Source organism: Sciurus vulgaris, assembly GCF_902686455.1.
Source record: "Sciurus vulgaris genome assembly, chromosome: 17".
NCBI lineage: Eukaryota > Metazoa > Chordata > Mammalia > Rodentia > Sciuridae > Sciurus > Sciurus vulgaris.
The window spans coordinates 74,790,931-74,808,107 of NC_136478.1; positions in this window are offsets into that span (position 1 = coordinate 74,790,931).

A 17,177-nucleotide genomic window follows, 5' to 3' on the forward strand; every position below is an offset into this window, starting at 1 on the left:
ACTTCAGTCTCCCATCCAGAGTGGACACCATCAGAGGATTGTGGGAGCCGTCGCCCATCCAGAGTGGACACCATCAGAAGAGTGTGGGAAGACTTCAGTCTCCCATCCAGAGTGGGCAGCACCACAGGAGTGTGGGAAGCCGTCTCCCATCCAGAGTGGATACCGCCAGAGGAGTGTGGGAAGCCTTCAGTCTCCCATCCAGAGTGGGCACCACCACAGAAGTGTGGGAAGCCGTCTCCCATCCAGAGTGGACACCACCAGAGGAGTGTGGGAAGCCTTCAGTCTCCCATCGAGGGTGGACACAATCAGAGGAGTGAGGGAAGCCGTCTCCCATCCAGACTGGACACAACCAGAGGAGTGTGGGAAGCCGTCTCCGATCTAGAGTGGACACCACCAGAGGAGTGTTGGAAGCCTTCAGTCTCCCATCCAGAGTGGACACCACCACAGGAGAAGCCTTCACTCTCCCACCCAGCGTGGACACCATCAGAGGAGTGTGGGAAGCCATCTCCCATCCAGAGTAGACGCCACCACAGGAGTGTGGGAAGCCTTCACTCTCTCATCCCGAGTGGACACCACCAGAGGAGTGTGGGAAGCCTTCACTCTCCCATCCAGAGTGGACACCACCAGAGGAGTGAGGGAAGCTGTCTCCCATCCAGAGTGGACACCACCACAGGAGTGTGGGAAGCAGTCTCCCATCTAGAGTGGGCACCCCCAGAGGAGTGTGGGAAGCCTTCACTCTCCCATCCAGAGTGGACACCATCAGAGGAGTGTGGGAAGACTTCAGTCTCCCATCCAGATTGGACACCATCAGAGGAGTGTTGGAAGCAATCTCCCATGTGGAGTGGACACCACCAGAGGAGTGTGTGAAGACTTCAGTGTTCCATCCAGAGTGGACACCATCAGAGGATTGTGGGAGCCGTCGCCCATCCAGAGTGGACACTATCAGAAGAGTGTGGGAAGACTTGAGTCTCCCATCCAGAGTGGGCACCACCATAGGAGTGTGGGAAGCCGTCTCCCATGCAGAGTGGACACCATCAGAGGAGTGTGGGAGGCCTTCACTCTCCCATCCAGAGTGGACACCATCAGAGGATTGTGGGAGCCGTCGCCCATCCAGAGTGGACACCATCAGAAGAGTGTGGGAAGACTTCAGTCTCCCATCCAGAGTGGGCACCACCAGAGGAGTGTGGAAGCCTTCAGTCTCCCATCCAGAGTGGACACCACCACAGGAGTGTGGGAAGCACTCTCCCATCCAGAGTGGGCACCACCAGAGGAGTGTGGGAAGCATTCAGTCTCCCATCCAGAGTGGACACCACCAGAGGAGAGTGGGAAGCCTTCAGTCTCCCATTCAGAGTGGACACCACCAGAGGAGTGTGGGAAGCCTTCACTCTCCCATCCAGATTGGACACCATCAGAAGGGTGTGGGAAGCCTTCAGTCTCCCATCCAGAGTGGACACCACCACAGGAGTGTGGGAAGCAGTCTCCCATCCAGAGTGGGCACCCCCAGAGGAGTGTGGGAAGCCTTCAGTCTCCCATCCAGAGTGGACACCACCACAGGAGTGTGGAAGCCTTCAGTCTCCCATCCACAGTGGGCACCACCAGAGGAGTGTGGGAAGCCTTCAGTCTCCCATCCACAGTGGACACCATCAGAGGAGTGTGGGAAGACTTCAGTCTCCCATCCAGAGTGGGCACCACCACAGGAGTGTGGGAAGCCTTCAGTCTCCCATCCAGAGTGGACACCACCACAGGAGTGTGGGAAGCCTTCAGTCTCCCATCCAGAGTGGGCACCACCACAGGAGTGTGGGAAGCCTTCAGTCTCCCATCCAGAGTGGACACCACCAGAGGAGTGTGGAAGCCTTCAGTCTCCCATCGAGGGTGGACACAATCAGAGGAGTGAGGGAAGCCGTCTCCCATCCAGAGTGGACACAACCAGAGGAGTGTGGGAAGCCGTCTCCCATCCAGAGTGGACACCACCAGAGGAGTGTGGGAAGCCTTCAGTCTCCCATCCAGAGTGGACACCACCACAGGAGTGTGGGAAGCCTTCAGTCTCCCATCCAGAGTGGACACCATCAGAGGAGTGTGGGAAGCCTTCAGTCTCCCATCCAGAGTGGACACCATCAGAGGAGTGTGGGAAGACTTCAGTCTCCCATCCAGAGTGGGCACCACCACAGGAGTGTGGGAAGCCGTCTCCCATCCAGAGTGGATACCGCCAGAGGAGTGTGGGAAGCCTTCAGTCTCCCATCCAGAGTGGGCACCACCACAGAAGTGTGGGAAGCCGTCTCCCATCCAGAGTGGACACCACCAGAGGAGTGTGGGAAGCCTTCAGTCTCCCATCGAGGCTGGACACAATCAGAGGAGTGAGGGAAGCCGTCTCCCATCCAGAGTGGACACAACCAGAGGAGTGTGGGAAGCCGTCTCCGATCCAGAGTGGACACCACCAGAGGAGTGTTGGAAGCCTTCAGTCTCCCATCCAGAGTGGACACCACCACAGGAGTGTGGGAAGCCTTCACTCTCCCACCCAGAGTGGACACCATCAGAGGAGTGTGGGAAGCCATCTCCCATCCAGAGTAGATGCCACCACAGGAGTGTGGGAAGCCTTCACTCTCCCATCCCGAGTGGACACCACCAGAGGAGTGTGGGAAGCCTTCACTCTCCCATCCAGAGTGGACACCACCAGAGGAGTGTGGGAAGCTGTCTCCCATCCAGAGTGGACACCACCACAGGAGTGTGGGAAGCAGTCTCCCATCCAGAGTGGGCACCCCCAGAGGAGTGTGGGAAGCCTTCACTCTCCCATCCAGAGTGGACACCATCAGAGGAGTGTGGGAAGACTTCAGTCTCCCATCCAGATTGGACACCATCAGAGGAGTGTTGGAAGCAATCTCCCATGTGGAGTGGACACCACCAGAGGAGTGTGGGAAGACTTAAGTGTTCCATCCAGAGTGGACACCATCAGAGGATTGTGGGAGCCGTCGCCCATCCAGAGTGGACACTATCAGAAGAGTGTGGGAAGACTTGAGTCTCCCATCCAGAGTGGGCACCACCATAGGAGTGTGGGAAGCCGTCTCCCATGCAGAGTGGACACCATCAGAGGAGTGTGGGAGGCCTTCACTCTCCCATCCAGATTGGACACCATCAGAGGATTGTGGGAGCCGTCGCCCATCCAGAGTGGACACCATCAGAAGAGTGTGGGAAGACTTCAGTCTCCCATCCAGAGTGGGCAGCACCACAGGAGTGTGGGAAGCCTTCAGTCTCCCATCCAGAGTGGACACCATCAGAAGGGTGTGGGAAGCCTTCAGTCTCCCATCCAGAGTGGACACCACCACAGGAGTGTGGGAAGCAGTCTCCCATCCAGAGTGGGCACCCCCAGAGGAGTGTGGGAAGCCTTCACTCTACCATCCAGAGTGGACACCATCAGAGGAGTGTGGGAAGACTTCAGTCTCCCATCCAGATTGGACACCATCAGAGGAGTGTTGGAAGCGATCTCCCATCTGGAGTGGACACCACCAGAGGAGTGTGGGAAGACTTCAGTCTCCCATCCAGAGTGGACACCATCAGAGGATTGTGGGAGCCGTCGCCCATCCAGAGTGGACACCATCAGAAGAGTGTGGGAAGACTTCAGTCTCCCATCCAGAGTGGGCAGCACCATAGGAGTGTGGGAAGCCGTCTCCCATGCAGAGTGGACAGCATCAGAGGAGTGTGGGAGGCCTTCACTCTCCCATGCAGAGTGGACACCACCAGAGGAGTGTGGGAAGACTTCAGTCTCCCATCCAGAGTGGACACCATCAGAGGAGGTGGGAAGCCTTCAGTCTCCCATCCAGAGTGGACACCACCACAGGAGTGTGGGAAGCAGTCTCCCATCCAGAGTGGGCACCCCCAGAGGAGTGTGGGAAGCCTTCAGTCTCCCATCTGGAGTGGGCACCATCAGAGGAGTGTGGGAAGCCTTCAGTCTCCCATGCAGAGTGGACACCATCAGTGGAGGTGGGAAGCCTTCAGTCTCTCATCCAGAGTGGACAGAATCAGAAGGTACACACTGAAATGTCATCTCAAGTGCATGGAGGGTGGAAGACATACAACCCATGTACAGACATGGCCTTTACTCAGGGAAAGTCTCCAGCCCAGTATCTATCCTTCTTCAGTACTGAAAGTTCATACTGAGGAAAAGTGGGCTGGGGAGATAGCTCAGTTGGTAGAGTACTTGCCTTGCAAGTACAAGGCCCTGGGTTGAATCCCCAGCACCGCCATAAATAAATAAATAAATAAATAAATAAATAGAAAGACATACTGGGGAAAAGCATTCTAAGTGCAATAGATGAGGGAGATTCTTAGCCAAAACTCCACTTCATGCAGTACTAGAGCTCACCTACCAGTGTGCAGAACGTCGGAAGGCATACAGCAGAATCTCCTGACTCAGTCAGCACCAGAGCATTCACGTGCGGGAAAGGCCATGAGGGCCATCACTATAGGAAAAGCCTTCATGGAGATATCCATCTTTGTTTGGCACAAGAAATTTCTCAATGTAAAAAGGTCCATATGTGCAGCACATCTGAGAGACTTTAGCTGCACCCCTAAGCTATTTAACACCAACGATTTCACACTGGAAGAAAGGACTCGAGTGTTATGAATGTAGGAAAGCCTTCCATCACACCTCCACCTTGTTCAGCACCCAAACGTCACAACCCAAAAAGGACTCAATGCAGAAAATGTGAAACCTTTCCACAGAAGCACCAAACAAGTTCTTTGTGCGAGCTTTCGTACTGTAGAAAGGCATCCAACATGGGCAAGACTTCAGCTGCAGTTCCAACCTTAGTGCACACCAGGAAATCTACACTACAGAGTATCATAAATTCGGCATCAACCTTAACAATTTCTTGAGACCCTGTCTCACAATAAAAATGAAAGCCTGGGTATGCTGCAGTCCTTAAGCACCCTGGGTCTGATCCCCGATGCCCCCACCCCTGCAAAATAGAACTTTGCCTGCTGTGAGCACCAGGAAGTTCAGAGAAGTCCTTGTGAGGACAATGCAGGTGGGAAGCCTTGAGCCTTGCCATGGCCTGTCCACTTGTGGTAAAGAGCAGACTAGGGCTGCAGCTTTTGTGAGGCAGTCATGTCCTATTGCTGGGTGACAAATGACCACAGTTGCCAGAGCACCCCTTTCCTAGCTCATAGTTCTGAAGTCAGAAGTCTGGCACAGCTTGGCTCAGTTCTCAGCTAGTACTGAAATTAGCCAGCTGGACTGAGCTACTTTTTTGGGGTACCGGGAAACTGAATTCAGTGGGGTAATCAACCACTGCTACATCCCCTGCCCTTTTTATATTTTATTTAGAGACAGGGCCTAAGTTGCTGAGGCTGGCCTTGAACTTGCAATTCTCCTGCCTCAGCCTCCCTAGCTGCTGGGATCACAGGTGTGTGCCACTGCACCCAGCTCAATAAAGCCACTTTTAAAAACAAACCAGGGGCTTCCGGTTTTTACTTTGAAGGGCAAGGAAGTCATCACTCTATCCTCACAAAAAAAGAGGTAAAATGGAAAGCAGCAACTCTTCTTAGGCCCACCAGGGTGAAACAGGTAAAAGAGAATCATGGCTTACCAGAAGCAGCAGCCTTTCAGACTTGGGAAAGTGCAGCAGTTATGTCCTGCTGGATGCAGGGTACAATATAGAGGCAGAGGGGTCAGGTCTCAGGGGCAAGGCTGACTGAGATGGCATCTGGTTCTGGCGTAACCCTGGGTAAAACCTCACTTCTGTTCATTTCCTAATATAAAAACAGGGAAACTGTTCTCATCCAGGGTGGGTAGGAGAATCAACATCCAGCTGTTGAATGAGGACTCAGCATCACCGCTAAGGTCCTCTGTGGCTACGTGGACAGGTCTCTCCTCTGGTCCCACTCCACAGTCCTTCACGGCTAATTTTCAGAACACCTCCCAAACGCCAGCAGCTTCCCATGCAGGACAGAGTCCAAGTTCCAGGCACGCATCTGCACAGTAAACCAAACTGCACTCTCCTTTACCACCCATCTTAATCTGCTTGGCTGCCATAACAAAGCTCCACAGGCTAGGTGGCTTAAACAACAAAAACACTGTCTCACGGTTCTGGAGGCTGGTAGGCCATGACCAGCCACTCTGGTTCCTGGCAAGGGCTCTCTTCTTGGCTTGCGTATGGTGCCTCCTTGCTGTGTGATCACTGGGGGGATGGAGGGTGAGATCAGTGCCACCTCCTCTCACAAGGACACGAATCCCACTGGATTACAGCTCCACCTATGACTTCATTTAACCTTAGTTACTTCCTTACTCCACATACAGCCACTGGTGGGTTAGGACTTAAACATGAACTTCAGTCCTTAGTCCTGTCCTTCAAGCAGCCAGCCCAAAGAGATGTCCTGTAGCATAGGGTCACCTTCTCCCCTCTTCAGTAAGACTCTATGGAGGGGTTTTCAAGATGGCGGACTAGAGGGTGGCTGCATTTCATGTTGCTCCAGGACTCAGGATTCAAGAAGAGGAGATATTGAGAGACTTGGGACCAACTCAAAGCCGCCTGGTGAGTCTCTCCCGGTGGGGAGGCCTCCCGGATGGGGTGGTAGTCCCAGAATGCAGGGAACTTTGTGAAGTAGAGTTACCCAACGAGACACCCCTCCCTGCGCTGAAGCAGTGAACTCAGACAGCTGGGAGCACTGTAGAAGAGGCCCCTCAGCACAGCACTTGAACTCGGAGCAACCCACTGGGGCTCCGGGCAGCTGCCCAGAGGAGGCAGCACGCAGCAAGCTGTTTGGACGCAGAGCAACCGCTGCTGAACACCGGGGGGCTGCCCAGAGGAGGAGGAGCGCAGCGGGTTGCTTCATCTCAGAGCGGCCCCACCAGAGCTCTGGGCGGCTGCCTGGAGGAGGAGGCGTGCGGCGGGTCACTTGGACTCAGAGCAACCACTCCTGAACATCCGGGGGGCTGCCCAGAGGAGAAGGAGGAGCACAGCAGATCACTTGGACTCGGAGTGATGCACCAGGGCTACAGGCAGTTGTCGGGAGGAGGACGTGCGCAGTGAGTTGCTTGGAGTCCTAGCAACCGCACCAGAATACCAGGTGGCTGCCCGGAGGAAGAGGCATGCAGCGGGTCACTGGGACTTGGAGCGACTGTATGGGGCTTAGGTGGCTGCTCAGAGGAGGGGCCGCATAGCCAGGCGATTAGGTGCAGAGCAGGGTCCCAGGACCTAGGCTGCTTCTTGGTGGAAGAGCCGCACAGAGACAAGCTGAGGGGCAGAGTGAAGGCTCCAGGACTGCGGGCAGATTCTCTGAGGAGAGGCAGCCTAAGGAGACTCTTCTGCACAGGGTGAGGCTCCCAGGCCCAGGAGGTAGGTCCGGGCCCCTGGGAACATTGCAGAGGAAGGCAGCCCAGCCCAGGCAGCAGTTGTGGATTGAGGGGAACCTCCAGGAGGGGAACTGACCAGTGAGACCTCCCCACTGCATGAGTCTTCCCTGCCGGGTGAGGTTTTCCCACAAGGACTGTAAAACCAGAGACACAGGCCCAAACAGGCCTTGCCTCAGCCCGCAGCCTAGTTCCCCTTCGGATGACCATTGGTCAACAAGTGGAGGCACCTCTGCCCACTAGCAGGGAATATAACCCACCTGAAGGCCACCACCCCTAGAGAGGCAGCTTCCTTGTGGAGCACCGCATTATCAACTTCCTCTAAGACTTCAGCCTACTGAAGGCTAAGAGGGGATATATATAGAAATCTTCAGGGACATTGTAAGTCAATAGAGGAAATCTGCAATATCTCAGCGGTCCACTGATACCTGAACAATATGAGAAAACAAGGAAAGAAAATGCCCCAAACAAATCTAGATGTTACATCAATAAAACCCAATGACAGCATGGCAGAAGAAATGACAGAAAGGGAGTTCAGAATGTACATAATTAAAATGATCAGAGAAGCAAACGATGAAATGAAAGAGCAAATGCAGACATTGAATGATGAAAGAGCAAATGCAGGCATTGAATGATCGCACCAATCAACAGTTAAAAGAGCACATACAGGAAGCAAAAGATCATTTCAATAAAGAGTTAGAGATATTAAAAAAAAAAAAACAGAAATCCTTGAAATGAAGGAAACAATAAACCAAATTAAGAACTCCATAGAAAGCATATCCAATAGGCTAGAACACCTGGAAGACAAAACCTCAGATATTGAAGACAAAATATTTAACCTTGAAAACAAAGTTGACCAAACAGAGAAGATGGTAAGAAATCATGAATAGAATCTCCAAGAACTATGGGACATCATGGAAAGGCCAAATTTAAGAATTATTGGGATTGACGAAGGCTTAGAGAAACAAACCAAAGGAATGAATGATCTATTCAATGAAATAATATCAGAAAATTTCCCAATTCTGAAGAATGAAATGGAAAATCAAGTTCAAGAGGCTTATAGGACTCCAAATACACAAAATTACAACAGACCCACACCAAGGCACATTATAATGAAAATGCATAACATACAAAATAAAGACAGAATTTTAAAGGCTGTGAGAGAAAAGAACCAAATTACATTCAGGAGGAAACCAATATGGATATCAGCAGATTTTTCAATCCAGACCCTAAAAGCTAGAAGGGCCTGGAACAACATTTTTCAAGCCCTGAAAGAAAATGGATTCCAACGAAGAATCTTGTACCCAGCAACACTTACCTTCAAATTTGACAATGAAATAAAATCCTTCCATGATAAACAAAAGCTAAAAGAATGTACAAAAAGAAAGCCAGCATTACAGAACATTCTCAGCAAAATATTCCATGAGGAAGAGATGAAAAACAAAGAAGCAAATCAGCAGAGGGAGGAATTATCCTAAAGGAATTGTCAAATAAAGGAGGAAACAAGTTGTGTCAAACAAATAAATAAATAAAATTTAAAAAATGAACCAAATGACCGGGAAACCAAATCATTTCTCTATAATAACCCTGAATGTTAATGGCCTGAATTCATCAATCAAAAGACATAGACTGGCAGACTGGATTAAAAAGAAAGATCCAACAATACGTTGCCTGCAAGAGACTCACCTCATAGAAAAAGATACCCATAGACTAAAGGTGAAAGGATAGGGAAAAACATACCATGCACATGGACTCAGCAAAAAAGCTGGAGTATCCATCCTCATTTCCGATAATGTGGGCTTCAAGCCAAAGTTAGTCAGAAGGGATAAAGAAGGACATTTCATACTGCTTAAGGGAAGCATAAATCAGCAAGATATAACAATCATAAACATCTATGCCCCAAACAGTGGCTCATCCATGTATGTCAAACAAATCCTTCTCAACTTCAGAAACCAAATAGACCATAACACAATAATACTAGGTGATTTTAACACGCCTCTCTCACCACTGGACAGATCTTCCAGACAAAAATTGAGCAAAGAAACCATAGATCTCAATAACACAATCAATAATTTAGACTTAATGGACATTTATAGAATATACCATCCAACCAAGAGCGAATACACTTTCTTCTCAGCAGCACATGGACCCTTCTCTAAAATAGACCATATATTATGCCACAAAGCTAATGTTAGCAAATACAAGAAGATAGAGACACTACCTTGTATTCTATCAGATAATAATGGATTAAAATTAGAAATAAATGAAAGGGTAAAAAACAGAAACTACTCCAACACCTGGAGATTAAACAATATGCTATTATATGATGAATGGATAACAGAAGACATTAGGAAGGAAATTAAAAAATTCTTAGAGGTAAATGAGAACAAAGAAACATCATATCAAAATCTCTGGGACACTATGAAAGCAGTACTTAGAGGAGAATTTATTTCATGGAGCGCATTCAATAAAAGAAGTAAAACTCAACAAATAAACGACCTAACACTACAGCTCAAAGCCCTAGAAAAAGAAGAACAGAACAGCACCAAAAGTAGTAGAAGACAGGAAATAGTTAAACTCAGAGCTGAAATCAACAGAAGTGAAACAAAAGAAACAATACAAAAAATTGACAAAATAAATACTTGGTTCTTCAAAAAAATAAACAAAATTGATAAACCTTTAGCCACACTAACAAAGAGAAGATGAGAGAAAACCCAAATCACTAAAATTCGGAATGAACAAGGAAATATCACAACAGACACGATTGAAATACAAAACATAATTAGAAGCTATTTTGAAAATCTATATTCCAACAAAATAGAAAAATTCGAAGACATCAACAGGTTTCTAGAGACATATGAGTTGCCTAAACTGAACGAGGAGGACATACACAATTTAAATAGACCAATTTCAATTAATAAAATAGAAGTCATCAAAAGCCTACCAACAAAGAAAAGTCCGGGACCAGATGGGTTCTCAGCTGAGTTCTACAAAACCTTTAAAGAAGAACTCATTCCAATACTCCTCAAAGTATTCCATAAAATAGAAGAGGAGGGAACCCTCCCAAACTCATTCTATGAAGCCAATATCACACTGATACCTAAACCAGACAGAGACACATCGAGGAAAGAAAATTTCAGACTAATATTCTTAATGAACATCAATGCAAAAATTCTCAAAAAAATTTTAGCAAATCGCATACAAAAACATATTAAAAAGATAGTGCACCATGATCAAGTAGGTTTCATCCCAGGGATGCAAGGTTGGTTCAACATCAGGAAATCAATAAATGTCATTCACCATATTAATAGACTTAAAGTCAAGAATCACATGATTATTTCAGTAGATGCAGAAAAAGCATTTGATAAAATACAGCACCCCTTCATGCTCAAAACACTAGAAAAAATAGGGATAGTGGGAACATTCCTTAACATTGTGAAGGCCATCTATGCTAAGCCCATGGCTAATATCATTCTAAATGGAGAAAAACTGAAAGCATTCCCCCTAAAAACTGGAACAAGACAGGGATGCCCTCTTTCACCACTTCTATTCAATATCGTCCTTGAAACTCTAGCCAGAGCAATTAGACAGACCAAAGAAATTAAAGGGATATGAATAGGAAAAGAACTCAAACTATCCCTATTTGCTGATGACATGATTATATATTTAGAGGAATCAGGAAATTCCACCAGAAAACTTTTAGAACTCATAAGTGAATTCAGTAAAGTAACGGGATATAAGATCAATGCACATAAATCTAATGCATTTTTATACATAAGTGATGAATCTTTGGAAAGAATAATTAGGAAAACTACCCCATTCACAATAGCCTCGAAAAAAATAAACTACTTGGGAATCAATCTCACAAAAGAGGTGAAAGACCTCTACAATGAGAACTACAGAGCACTAAAGAAAGAAATTAAAGAAAACCTTAGAAGATGGAAAGATCTCCCATGTTCTTGGACAGGAAGAATTAATATTGTCAAAATGGCCATACTACCAAAAGTGCTATACAGATTCAATGCAATTCCAATTAAAATCCCAATGATGTACCTTACAGAAATAGAGCAAGCAATTCTGAAATTCATCTAGAAGAATAAGAAACCCAGAATAGCTAAAGCAATCCTCAGCAGAAAGAGCGAAGCAGGGGGTATCGCAATACCAGATCTTCAACTCTACTACAAAGCAATAGTAACAAAAACGGCATGGTATTGGTACCAAAATAGAAAGGTAGACCAATGGTACATAATAGAGGACACGGACACAAACCCAAATAAATACAATTTTCTCATACTAGACAAAGGTGCCAAAAATATGCAATGGAGAAAAGATAGCCTCTTCAACAAATGGTGCTGGGAGAATTGGAAATCCATATGCAACACAATGAAACTAAACCCATATCTCTCACTGTGCACGAACTAAACTCAAAATGGATTAAGGACCTCGGAATCAGACCAGAGACCCTGCAGATTATAGAAGAAAAAGTAGGTCCAGATCTTCAACATGTCGGCTTAGGACCAGACTTCCTCAACAGGACTCTCATAGCACAAGAAATAAAAGCAAGAATCAATAACTGGGATAGATTCAAACTAAAAAGTTTTCTCTCAGCAAAGGAAACTATTAGCAATGCAAAGAAAGAGCCTACAGAGTGGCAGAAAATCTTTGCCAATCATACTTCAGATAGAGCACTAATCTCCAGAATCTATAAAGAACTCAAAAAACTCTACACCAAGAATGCAAATAACCCAGTTCGACAAATGGGCTAAGGAAATGAACAGACACTTCACAGAAAAAGATCTACAAGCAATCAACAAACATATGGAAAAATGTTCAACATCTCTAGTAATAAGAGAAATGCAAATCAAAACCACTCTAAGATTCCATCTCACCCCAATTAGAATGGCGATTATCAAGAACACAAGCAACAACAGGTGTTGGCGAGGATGTGGGGAAAAAGGTACACTCATACATTGCTGGTGGGGCTGCAAATTAGTGCAGCCACTCTGGAAAGCAGTGTGGAGATTCCTTAGAAAACTTGGAATGGACCCACCATTTGACCCAGCTATCCCACTCCTCGGCCTATACCCAAAGGACTTAAAATCAGCATACTACAGAGATACAGCCACACCAATGTTCATAGCTGCCTAATTCACAATAGCCAGATTGTGGAACCAACCTAGATGCCCTTCAATTGATGAATGGATGAAGAAACTGTGATATATATATATATATATATATATATATATATATATATATATATACACACACACACACACACACACACACACACACACATACATATTGGAATAATACTCAGCCATAAAGAATGATAAAATTATGGCATTTGCAGGCAAATGGATGAAATTGGAGAATATCATGCTAAGTGAGATAAGCCAATCTCAAAAAACCAAAGGATGAATTATCTCACTGATAAGTGGATGATAACACATAATGGGGGGGTGGGAGGGGTTAGTGTTAAGGTTAGAGTTAGGGTTAGGGAGGGGGGCAAGAATGGAGGAAGGAACAACTGTATAGAGGGAAAAGAGGGATTGGAGAGGTGGGGGGAAGGGAAAAAATAACAATGAATCAAACAACATTACCCTACGAAAATGTATGATTACACAGATGGTATGCCTTTATGCCATGTACAAACAGAGAAACAACATGTATCCCATTTGTTTACAATAAAAAGAAAAAAAGAACTCTATGGGCTCAAGGGAAGCCCTGAGCCTGAAATGTGACGTGGTTAACGTGAAGCCAAAATGAGGAACAAGGAAGCAAGGCCAGGACAAGAGCCATGAATGCAGGCTCAAAAGAGGAGTGTGGCTGAGGGCGGGAACCCACTGATGCTGCTGAGGACCACGCTGTGGTGGCGCCTCCCACCGGCTGTGCACCCCAGACCTTCCCCTCCACAGGAAGAAGCAAGCTCATCTCACAGAACTGCCCGTTTCCAGTAACTGTTTGGGGATACCTATTAGCCCATGACGTGTTAAGGAGTGGCCAGCATCTCAGAACCAAGCAGCGAGAGGCAGCGAGACCAGGTGCAGTGGTGCACACCTGTAACCCCAGCGACGCAGGAGGTGCTGACAGGATCACGAGTTTGATGCCAGCCTCAGCAACGTGGCAAGATCCTGTCATGAAAAAGGACTGGGGATGTAGCTCAGTGGCAAAGTGTGCCTGGGTTCAACCCCAGTGCCAAAACAAGTCAGAGGACAGTCACAGCAGTCAGCAAGCACGTGTGAAACCAGACTGTCCAGCAGATCGGGAAGACAGACAGGCGGCAAGGCTAGTGACCTCGGCATTCAGACACGAGAGGTGCCAGGCACGCGGAGACCCCAGGGAGACTCCTCCCCACCACTTGCAATCTCCACTGCTGTACCTCGTGTGCTGCTTTAAGTCTCCCTAGCCCATCAGTGAGAGCCTGTGACTGGACTCCAGTTGGTGAACTCATGAGGCTAAAGGTGACAATCCTGTGGGTGTGGATAAGCTGGTGAGAGTGCAGTCCAGGTGGGACAACGTGCCCATACGTCCCGTGGCTAGGGACCATGACTGGGCAGTTTCACCTGCACCTCCTCCACTGTAGACAAGCAGCTGTCACTGAGGAACAGGGCTGCAGGACGATCAGCGGGTGTGTGATCAGCTCAGGACACGCGGGGGAGAGGCGAAGGCTGCACAGCTGAGCTCTAAGAAAACAGGGCGAGTCGGGGGACTAGACCCAGGGAGCCGTCAAGAGGACAGACAGACCAACCATGGGTCCGGGACACCACGGACCAAGCAGCGGGTGTGAGATCCGCGCTTCCTGAGGAGCTCTCACCGGGGCCAAGTCTCCGGGCCTCTCAGCCACGGCTGACCGCGTTCCCATCCTCGGGAACGGCGGTGGAGAGGTCTCTGGGCCGTCGGCCAGGCTGACCGCGTTCCCATCGTCAGGAACGGCGGTGGAGAGGTCTCCGGGCCGACGGCCAGGCTGACCGCGTTCCCATCCTCAGGAACGGCGGTGGAGAGGTCTCCGGGCCGTCGGCCAGGCTGACCGCGTTCCCATCCTCAGGAACGGCGGTGGAGAGGTCTCAGGGCCGTCGGCCAGGCTGACCGCGTTCCCATCGTCGGGAACGGCCGTGGAGAGGTCTCAGGGCCGTCGGCCAGGCTGACCGCGTTCCCATCCTCGGGAACGGCCGTGGAGAGGTCTCCGGCCGGTCGGCCAGGCTGACCGCGTTCCCATCCTCAGGAACGGCGGTGGAGAGGTCTCCGGGCCCGTCGGCCAGGCTGACCGCGTTCCCATCGTCGGGAACGGCGGTGGAGAGGTCTCCGGGCCGTCGGCCAGGCTGACCGCGTTCCCATCGTCGGGAACGGCGGTGGAGAGGTCTCCGGGCCGTCGGCCAGGCTGACCGCGTTCCCATCGTCGGGAACGGCGGTGGAGAGGTCCTCCGGGCCGTCGGCCAGGCTGACCGCGTTCCCATCCTCGGGAACGGCGGTGGAGAGGTCTCCGGGCCGTCGGCCAGGCTGACCGCGTTCCCATCGTCGGGAACGGCGGTGGAGAGGTCTCCGGGCCGTCGGCCAGGCTGACCGCGTTCCCATCCTCGGGAACGGCGGTGGAGAGGTCTCCGGGCCGTCGGCCAGGCTGACCGCGTTCCCATCGTCGGGAACGGCGGTGGAGAGGTCTCCGGGCCGTCGGCCAGGCTGACCGCGTTCCCATCCTCAGGAACGGCGGTGGAGAGGTCTCAGGGCCGTCGGCCAGGCTGACCGCGTTCCCATCGTCGGGAACGGCGGTGGAGAGGTCTCCGGGCCGTCGGCCAGGCTGACCGCGTTCCCATCCTCAGGAACGGCCGTGGAGAGGTCTCCGGGCCGTCGGCCAGGCTGACCGCGTTCCCATCGTCGGGAACGGCGGTGGAGAGGTCTCCGGGCCGTCGGCCAGGCTGACCGCGTTCCCATCGTCGGGAACGGCGGTGGAGAGGTCTCCGGGCCGTCGGCCAGGCTGACCGCGTTCCCATCCTCGGGAACGGCGGTGGAGAGGTCTCCGGGCCGTCGGCCAGGCTGACCGCGTTCCCATCCTCGGGAACGGCGGTGGAGAGGTCTCCGGGCCGTCGGCCAGGCTGACCGCGTTCCCATCGTCGGGAACGGCGGTGGAGAGGTCTCCGGGCCGTCGGCCAGGCTGACCGCGTTCCCATCCTCGGGAACGGCGGTGGAGAGGTCTCCGGGCCGTCGGCCAGGCTGACCGCGTTCCCATCGTCGGGAACGGCAGTGGAGAGGTCTCAGGGCCGACGGCCAGGCTGACCGCGTTCCCATCCTCGGGAACGGCGGTGGAGAGGTCTCAGGGCCGTCGGCCAGGCTGACCGCGTTCCCATCGTCGGGAACGGCGGTGGAGAGGTCTCCGGGCCGTCGGCCAGGCTGACCGCGTTCCCATCCTCAGGAACGGCCGTGGAGAGGTCTCCGGGCCGTCGGCCAGGCTGACCGCGTTCCCATCGTCGGGAACGGCGGTGGAGAGGTCTCCGGGCCGTCGGCCAGGCTGACCGCGTTCCCATCGTCGGGAACGGCGGTGGAGAGGTCTCAGGGCCGTCGGCCAGGCTGACCGCGTTCCCATCGTCAGGAACGGCGGTGGAGAGGTCTCCGGGCCGTGGGCCAGGCTGACCGCGTTGCGTTCCCATCGTCGGGAACGGCCGTGGAGAGGTCTCCGGCCCGTCGGCCAGGCTGACCGCGTTCCCATCCTCGGGAACGGCCGTGGAGAGGTCTCCGGCCCGTCGGCCAGGCTGACCGCGTTCCCATCCTCGGGAACGGCGGTGGAGAGGTCTCCGGGCCGTCGGCCAGGCTGACCGCGTTCCCATCCTCGGGAACGGCGGTGGAGAGGTCTCAGGGCCGACGGCCAGGCTGACCGCGTTCCCATCCTCGGGAACGGCGGTGGAGAGGTCTCAGGGCCGTCGGCCAGGCTGACCGCGTTCCCATCCTCGGGAACGGCCGTGGAGAGGTTCTCCGGGCCGTCGGGCCAGGCTGACCGCGTTCCCCCCATCCTCAGGAACGGCCGTGGAAGAGGTCTCCGGGCCGTCGGCCAGGCTGACCGCGTTCCCATCGTCGGGAACGGCGGTGGAGAGGTCTCCGGGCCGTCGGCCAGGCTGACCGCGTTCCCATCGTCGGGAACGGCGGTGGAGAGGTCTCCGGGCCGTCGGCCAGGCTGACCGCGTTCCCATCCTCGGGAACGGCGGTGGAGAGGTCTCCGGGCCGTCGGCCAGGCTGACCGCGTTCCCATCCTCGGGAACGGCCGTGGAGAGGTCTCCGGGCCGTCGGCCAGGCTGACCGCGTTCCCATCCTCAGGAACGGCGGTGGAGAGGTCTCCGGGCCGTCGGCCAGGCTGACCGCGTTCCCATCGTCGGGAACGGCAGTGGAGAGGTCTCAGGGCCGACGGCCAGGCTGACCGCGTTCCCATCCTCAGGAACGGCGGTGGAGAGGTCTCAGGGCCGTCGGCCAGGCTGACCGCGTTCCCATCCTCAGGAACGGCGGTGGAGAGGTCTCCGGGCCGTCGGCCAGGCTGACCGCGTTCCCATCGTCGGGAACGGCAGTGGAGAGGTCTCAGGGCCGACGGCCAGGCTGACCGCGTTCCCATCGTCGGGAACGGCGGTGGAGAGGTCTCAGGGCCGTCGGCCAGGCTGACCGCGTTCCCATCCTCAGGAACGGCGGTGGAGAGGTCTCCGGGCCGTCGGCCAGGCTGACCGCGTTCCCATCGTCGGGAACGGCCGTGGAGAGGTCTCCGGGCCGTCGGCCAGGCTGACCGCGTTCCCATCGTCGGGAACGGCCGTGGAATGAGGAAGCGGCCAGACCTCGGGGATGACAGTCTAGGAATCCCGCC